This window comes from Oryzias latipes, chromosome 3 (genome assembly GCF_002234675.1).
Source record: "Oryzias latipes chromosome 3, ASM223467v1".
Taxonomy (NCBI): Eukaryota; Metazoa; Chordata; class Actinopteri; order Beloniformes; family Adrianichthyidae; genus Oryzias; species Oryzias latipes.
Genome location: NC_019861.2, coordinates 38,024,758 through 38,033,533, shown reverse-complemented (window position 1 = coordinate 38,033,533; position 8,776 = coordinate 38,024,758). Strand labels below are relative to the sequence as shown.

At 41.1% G+C, this 8,776-nt stretch overlaps 1 protein-coding gene across 5 annotated transcripts in view; it reads left to right on the top strand.

Annotated features, from left to right (window-relative positions):
- The first annotated feature begins 7,929 nt into the window (after nucleotides 1-7,929).
- Nucleotides 7,930-8,776, top strand: part of LOC101169096 (endophilin-A3) — a 7,329-nt gene continuing 6,482 nt past the window's right edge. For all 5 annotated transcript variants that reach the window (XM_023953801.1, XM_023953799.1, XM_023953800.1 and 2 more), the window contains exon 1: nucleotides 7,930-8,776. This exon is cut by the window's right edge. The gene's annotated coding sequence lies outside the window, so the exon portion shown is untranslated.

Sequence of the window (8,776 nt, the reverse complement as noted above, 5' to 3'; positions counted from 1 at the left end):
TATTCCTCGGCAGTGTTACCAGCAACGGAGAGCCGTGGATGGTAAACATCATCATAAACAACAGAAGTGTGTCATTCAAAATAGAAACAGAAGCTGATGTCACAGTATTGCCACTTCAGGTGTTCAGAGATCTTCAGAGACAGTTGCCCACCCACTCTTCAAAAACCAACCAAGCCTCTGTTTGGACCTGGAAGAAAGCCGTTGGAAGTCCTCGGGTTCACAGAGATGAGACTAAGGAAAGGAGCTAAAGAAGCAGGAGAGGATGTGTACATCCTGAATCACCTGCACACAGCATTGCTGGGAGGACCTGCTATTCACAAGTTGGAGTTAGTTACTCGAATAAACACTCTCAGCATCGAAACACTAAAAGTCAGCTACCCAAAACTGTGCAGCGGTCTTGGTGAAGTGAAGCAGCCATACAACATCAAGTTAAGGCCAGATGCTCAGCCTTTCTCATTAAAGACACCTCGGAGAGTTCCATTGCCGCTCATGGACAAAGTGAAGCAGGAACTGTCCCGCATGGAAGACTTAGGTGTGATAACCAAAATAGAGGAGCCAACAGACTGGTGTTCTGGCATGGTGGTGGTACCCAAAAAGAAAACAGACAAGGTGCGTATTTGCGTTGATCTCACACACCTCAACCTTTCTGTGTGCGAGAAAAATACATCCTGCCATCAGTGGAAGAGACACTAGGCAAATTGGCTGGAGCCAGGATTTTCAGCAAATTGGATGCTAATATGGGATTTTGGCAAATTCCCCTTACAGAAGAGTCAGCCAAATACACCACCTTTATTACACCTTTTGGCCGTTACTATTTTAGGAGGCTACCCTTTGGCATTGCTTCTGCTCCTGAACATTTCCAGAACAGAATGTCAGAAGTCATAAACAGTCTGGAAGGTGTGGTTTGTCACATGGACGATGTGTTGGTTTGGGGCAGAGCACAGGAAGAACATGACACTCGCCTACACGTTGTGCTTAAAAGGCTGCAGGAGGCAGGCATTTCACTGAATGTGGAAAAATGTGAGCTGTCAAAGCAGGAGGTGATCTTCTTAGGACATGTCATCTCAGCCAATTGCATTAGTCCTGATCCAAGCAAGACAGAAGCGGTGAAAAAAATGAGAGAACCAACAAATGTTTCTGAACTGAGGAGTTTTCTAGGAACAGTTAATCAGCTTGGAAAATTCATCCCTCAGCTGGCAGAAAGAGACAAACCCCTGAGAGATCTTCTTTCTGAAAAGAACCACTGGGTGTGGGGGGTTGACCAGGCTCAAGCATTTCAAGGTTTAAAAGATTCCTTGGCTTCACCTCCAGTGTTGGCTATGTATGATCCAAACCGGGACAGTAAAGTCTCAGCAGATGCATCGTCGTATGGACTGGGGAGCGTCCTACTCCAAAAATGGGGCAGCGATTGGCGTCCTGTGGCTTATATCTCACGCTCTCTCACGCCAACAGAGCAGAGATACGCCCAAATAGAAAAAGAAGCCTTAGCACTCACTTGGGCTTGTGAGAGGTTCAGAAACTTCCTGATAGGCAAGCACTTCCAGATGGAGACTGACCACAAACCTCTCCTGAGTTTGTTAGGGTCCCAGCAACTGGATGCTCTTCCTCCACGCATTCAACGGTTTAAAATGCGCCTTATGCGTTATTCCTATTCCATATCGCATGTGCCAGGAAAGAGCTTGTGGACGGCAGACATGCCATCACGTGCTCCCCTGTTGAATAATGAAACACCGGATGACAAGGAGTTGCTGGAGGACACAAACATATATGTGGACAGGATAATGGAGAACCTACCAGCAAGCACCTTCTATTTGGATCACCTGAAACAAGAGCTGCAACAGGACAGTGTGTGTGCACGTGTGATGCAACTCTGTGAGCAAGGATGGCCGACTCACTACAACGGTGAACCAGCAATCAGACCCTACTGGGCGGAACGAGCATCACTCTCAGTACAGGATGGACTGCTGCTTAAGGGTGACAGGCTTGTTATCCCTTCTTCACTGAGAAATGGGGTGCTCACAACACTGCATGAAGGTCACCAAGGAGTCGTGAAATGCAGGGAACGTGCACGGCAGTCGGTGTGGTGGCCTGGATTAAGCCAGCAGATAAATGAGTCAGTTCTCTACTGCCGGATCTGCAGTAAGGAGAGGCATAATCCTGCAGAACCGTTGTTGCCAACCCAGTACCCAGGAAGAACGTGGCAAAAACTGGGAGCAGATTTGTTCATGCTGGGAGCTAAAACTTACCTGCTGGTAGTGGATTATACATCCAGATTTGTGGAAATTGCTTTGCTTTCAACCACAAAGTCTGCAAATGTGATTCACCATTTAAAATCTATCTTTGCACGCCACGGCATTCCAGAGCAGCTGGTGACAGACAACGTGCCTCAATTCTCTGGAGCTGTTTTTGCAGAGTTTGCACAATCGTATGGATTCCATCACATAACCAGCAGTCCCAAACATCCTCAGAGTAATGGTGAGGCTGAGAGAGCAGTCAGGACCATAAAAGAACTCCTGAAGAAAGCTGCTGATCCCTATCTTGCACTGCTCGCATACAGAGCTACTCCACTGCAGAACGGATACAGCCCTGCTCAGCTTCTCATGGGAGGAGGCTTCGCACCACAGTGCCGACACTTCCAGCTCTTCTACAACCTGCTCTTCCCGACATGGAGGCTGTTTCACATAAGGAGACCGAGAAGAGGATGAAAGATGCACAGATGTTTAATCAGCGCCATCGAGCACGGAACCTTCACCAACTTGTTCCAGGACAAGAAGTGTGGATACCAGATTTAGGATCAAGTGGAGCTGTGGTGAGCAGACACACAACCCCTCACTCATACATGGTTGAAGGACCTCATGGAACAGTAAGGAGAAATCGACGTCACCTTGTTGCCATGAAGACTTTTCCTGAACAGAGCCAGAGCGACACAGAGCAACTGGTTTCAGGTTGTGCTCCAGAACAACAACCACCAGAGTCGCTGATCCCGAATTCATCTGAACTGACATCTACCCCCAGAACCAGGTCTGGGAGAGCTGTTATAAAACCAACCAGACTGGACTTATAGATTGTTTGAATATGAAACATTTTCAGGGATGTTGGAGAAAAAGAATGTTTTGTAGTTGTGTTTTTTTTATAACTACTTTCTATAGAAACACTCTTCAACCTTAATGCAGAGTTCCTTGTGAGGGTTGTTAAACAATGATAGTCTAATGATTGTTTGTTCTATTTCAAAAAGGGGAGATGTGGTGTTATGCCATTGGTTAAACATCATTCTGTTAAAGAACTACAGGGTCGCATTGTTATGACGTCACAGCGGTGTGGGGCAGCGGGAAGCGTGGCTAGACCGAGAGACACACATGTAGAAGGCTGTCTAACGAATGTTCGAATAAAGCGCCCTAACAAGCAAACAGTTGGACCCTTATTTGCTTCCCTCAGTTTAAATAACACGACAGAAATGGGAAATTGATCAGCGCAAATTTAATTTCTTGTTGCTTTCTGAATGGTTGAGACATTCGCCATACATTGTTTTATCAAAAATAAAACAAACTAAAGGCATATGCATGAATACCATAATTCCATAGCTTATGAAGAAATGTATTAATATGAAAACAACTTTCCCCAGTGGATAATTAGTACGTCCGTCCGCACGCCCGCACCTTTGTCTGCTCCTCCAGACGGACACACTGACGAGAATATCCGTTTTGTACATTATTTCGTTCTGTTAACTATATTATTTATGAGGATGAATTGCACAACATGCCAATATTGCAGAAAATATTTCACTTTTCTTTTTCCAAATAAGTGTTCAATTGAATTTCTGTTGTAATTTTTGTTTGATCTTTTTTGTTTGTTTGACTGCTGATCGATCAAACGGGTGTTGGTGTAGCTGTTAATTGTCAGACTTGCTTTGTGAAGTCTTCATGTTATTTCTGAGAGGCAGTATTGTCATTTTCACTTTCACATGTCTCTTCCATCTGCCGACGGTGTCGCCGTTTCTCATTTCACCCATTTTTGTGCGTACGCCTGGGTCAGAGCGTGAAGGACCGCACATTTTCCCCTCAAGTTTGCTTTTTATAAATCTCAACTATTGCGTAGAGAGTGGCGTACGCCTTCTTTTGTGCGTACGCAACCTTTAGAAATGAGGCCCCAGATCTCTACGTTTGTGTGACGCTTCTGTCTGAGAAGCAGCACTTTCTGGCATTTTCAACGTTCTAATGCCAATATAACAGACTATTTTCATTCATCTTTATTGTTTTATGTAGAAACGAAACATTTCATCTGGAGGAAGGAATGTATGGAACACTTTACATTTTCTTTTGGTGTTTCTTGTGAGCATGTCAGGTTCATGACATCATGAGACAACTGAACTTTAGGGTTTGTGAATGAAATGGAGAATAAAGGCTGCAGCGGTCCTCCACACATCATATGAAACTCCGCTTTACCACCGAACCGAACACCGAACCCCGGAAAGACGGCTCCGCTCACAAGAACTTGAATTTAATCGCCAAAAGGTTTAGAATTTCTTAGTTTTTGAAACCTATCTGGAAATAAAGCTTCACAAAAAACCCTCCACATCTCATCTCAAAGCTCGGCTCAGATAAACAGACAACTGGTGTTTTTCCTTTTTAATTCATGACTTTTCCGCCTTAATTTACAACTTTAAAGTCATACTTTAAAAAAATAAATGATTTGTTTGTAAACTGGCCCTAAAACAGCCAATGTTGTACTGCTAGAACCTTCCAGAAGCAACCTTCTAGCTACTGCTACATTAGCTTCAGAAGAAGTTACGATAGCTAGCTAACTAGCTAGCTAGCTCGTATCTGCTAGCTTCGTTTTCCCTCAACTCAGACCCGTGTTTATAGTAACCCCTTTACAAGTTAGGTTCAAATGGAAACAAAAACAAAGATACAGAACAAGCATACCTTGGGTACGGGTGTTCCACCGGAATCAGCAGCCGCCACTGAACCGAGAATGTGACGCCATTACTACAGAGCTTCCCGCGGTTTGTAAATTATATGCAAATTAGGGCAGAGAAGCCGCCCCGCCAGCCCCGCCCCCTACTCTCAAAAACCAGTGAGATCAAATCGAGACTGAAAATCCCGTCAAGACAGAAACGGACACTAACACCTGACAGCAGGGTAACTTAGCATCTAGTAAACCCGGAGCACCTATCGCCGCTGAGTCCATTCCAGAAGCCCTGACAGGTTTTAGTTCGAGCCTCCGGCTGGTTACCCAGAGATGCAGATAAAAGTATATGTAGACTATGTGTAGTATGTAGATAATACGATGGATGCTTTGTGCTTTTTAAAATAAATAAATCTGTTCTCTAAACATCCTCCGTGTCTTCAATGCAATGTAATGAGACACACACAGACAGAAATGTGAAGGTATCTGCTGTAAATCTATGACGTAAATTAATAACAGGATCAATGATCGGCTAGTCAGTTAGCATGTAGCCTAATAGCCTTCGAATGTAAAGCGACTGACTGCTAAAGTTAATAAAAGACAAGTCCTGAATATTATTATTCCTATTCGACCCTAAACTACCATATCAGCTGTCTGACAACAGACCAGCCAGTTGCCCAAATGCCGGCATACATCAAAGAGCTCTGCGGCGGAGCTAGTAGTAGCCTAGCAGGAGCTATCGTATGACAAAGCAGCCTAGTTATCATAAACCTTTTGATATTTTTCTTATATTTATTGAGACGGTAATAAAGTGATCATTTTTGTTTTTCATGTTCCTTTTTTGAACGAATGTGGGTCACAGAGACACAGAAGTTACCGCTGAAAGCGGCTTTTGCTGGCGTACAGAGAGGATATTCGCGTGAATGACTTATGACGTGAATAATTATTGCGTTCGAACGAATTAATTATTGCGTTCGCACGACTTAATCATTTCGAGGGAACGGAATAGTATTTTGTGCGAACGAGATAATAATCTGTGGGAACAACATATATTTTTATATCTTAATGTCAGGACACGGGCTCCGTAATAAATGAACGAGGTGACTCGTGTATGAAACTCAACAATTTCATTGCCACATGGGACTTCGCCAAGATTCTCCATTAACAAAGGAGTTCAACAAGGCTGTCCCATCTCTCCTTTACTCTTCATCATAGCAGCTGAATTATCATCCATTTGGATAAAAAACTCAAAACTTGAGAAACTTAATGCTTTAGGACAGCAAATAGCTATCACTCAGTTCGCTGATGATACAGCTATTTTTATGAAGGACAGCAGTCAGATTTCTGTGGTTTCACAATTAATAAATGTTTTCTCCAGAGCTTCTGGTCTGAAACTCAATCTGAATAAATGTGAATTATTGCCTTTTAAAGATTCCACTTTAACAACAATTCAAAACATTCCTGTTAAATCCCAAGTAAAATATCTGGGTATTCACTTAACCAAAGACTCCAAATCATTGGAGGATCTAAACTTTTGGAAAACTCTAGATAATTGTAAATTAAAGCTAAATTTGTGGTCCAACCAAGATATTTCTATTCTGGGCAGAGCTTTTCTAGTAAAGATGGAATCTCTATCAAGATTAATCTACCCAGCATATTCTTTATCCTTCCCTAAATCTGCAATTAAAGACATAAATCAAATTCATTTTAAGTTTATTTGGAAATACAAAACTCATTACATTAGAAAAAGTGTGATGTTAACAGATTATGAGGAGGGAGGACTTAAAGCTATTGATGTTGAATGTTTAGATGGAACGATTAAAATCAACTGGCTGAGATCCTTAAAGAACGAAAAAGGTTTCTGGTATCAATTCCCCTCTAAAATATTATGGGATGTAGGAGGAATTAACTTTCTGCTTAAATGTGACTATGATCTAAAGAAACTGCCAATCAAACTTTCTGCCTTTCATAAACAAGTTTTATCGTACTGGAAACTAATCTATAAGCATAACTTCAGTCCGCACACCAGCCTCTCTGGAACTGCCGTTATGTGTTATGGAGGAACAAATCCTGGTTTTACAATAACCGGCTGACTAAAGGGATACGGTCTGTTCTGCATCTACGGGATCATTCTGGTTCTCAATTTCAATTATTTGATCGGAAACAATATGATGCTGTGATCAAAGCTCTTCATTGATCCAATGATCACAAAATCTACTGTTAAACAAAGTTCAATTAAAACTTCCTTCACTCTTAATGGACGGGCAGCCGATTACAAAGACAGAATTACCAAACAGCTTCACACGCAGATTGTTTGTTAATGAACTTTTCCAAACGTCTCTTCAGAAAAAAAGCATTTTTAAACATTTCTCTAAAGAAGAGCTGATTGAATTAAGGTTGAATTTCTTAAAATTATGTATTTTACCAAAAGTAAAAGACATTCATTTTAAAATAATTACTGACATTTACCCATCCAAGGATTTTTTGAGACTTCGTTTTGGGTTTGAAGAGAATGACTGCAGTTTTTGTTTAAAGGACACTGAGACTGTAGATCATTTATTCTTTAACTTCTTCCAAAAGTGCAATGCCAGTTCATTTACACGCAAAAAATGTTTTATGCTGTGTGGTATCATATAATAGACCAGAAATACTGTTCTTAATATCCCGATATTGCAAGGAAAGTTTTATATACACAAAATAAATATTTGAAGACCAAACCTCTTTTTATCACATTTCATAAAGAGCTCTGTTTTTACTTTCAATCACTTCATTATATGAAAAAGAAGAATGGCTTGAAATTGCTTAGTTTTGTTCAGAAATACAAACTTCACAAGTATCCCTAACCAGTATTAAACTATTGAGATTGGTTCTACGTTCTTTTATTTTATTTCTATTTTACTTATTTGTTGTTATTTATTTGTGTGTTATGTTCATTGATTTTTTTCCCCCTCAATTCTTTATTTTCTATGTTAATATGTTATGTTTGGCAATGGTGATTGATCTTCGAGGTAATGTTGATTATATGGTTATTGTTCGTTATTTAATGTATGATACCTCAATTCTCAATGAAGTAAAAAAAAACACCGTTTAAGCTAAGATACGCTTCAGGATGAAGCAGACGTTTGATTGGCTGCTGTGGACGTGACGTCATCACCTTTCCTGCCGCACGAGCTGCTGACAGCCAATCAAAATAGGGAATTGGCGACATCCCTGCGATTCAGGAAACCTCTCCGCCATTCGAACCGTAAGTAGCGGAACGCAGACAACACTTCCGGTTACATTTTGCCACAATAAAACACCGTTAGTCGTTTAGAAAACACGAATTACCAGTTCCGGATAAGACTAATCTTTCTTTGGATTGAACTCTGTTCTGGTGAAATGTGAAAAAAATACAAAAAAAAACCCTGTAATAGTCTTTTGCCGCTGGTGAAGGTTGATTGGTGATTTGTTCTTTTTATTTATTTATTTTTATTATTTTATTTTTTAAACTGCTGCCTGTTTATGTTAGGTTGTGATGTTAAAAAGAAAATATGGGTTTGTAAACATCTTGATGTTCTATTTTTCATGTTTGACTGTTTCCACTACCCAAATAAAAAGAATTAAAAAAAAAGAAAACACGAATTAACGCTTAAATGTCGAGAAGAGAAAGGAAGCCACCAATTAAATAATCAGTCGAAGTAGTCGAATTATTTTGATCTCAATCAGACCAAATTTTACCCAACTGTCAACGCGCTTGGAGTTTAAATCAGAGGCAGCCCTCCGCCTCTTATTGTCTGAGGGACGCCCCGTTTCCGGTGAGTTTGAGTGACGTCTGCCGCTGAGCAGCAGGTTTCTGTCATCATAACGGGCTTCTGTTGATGAGCCTGGGGTT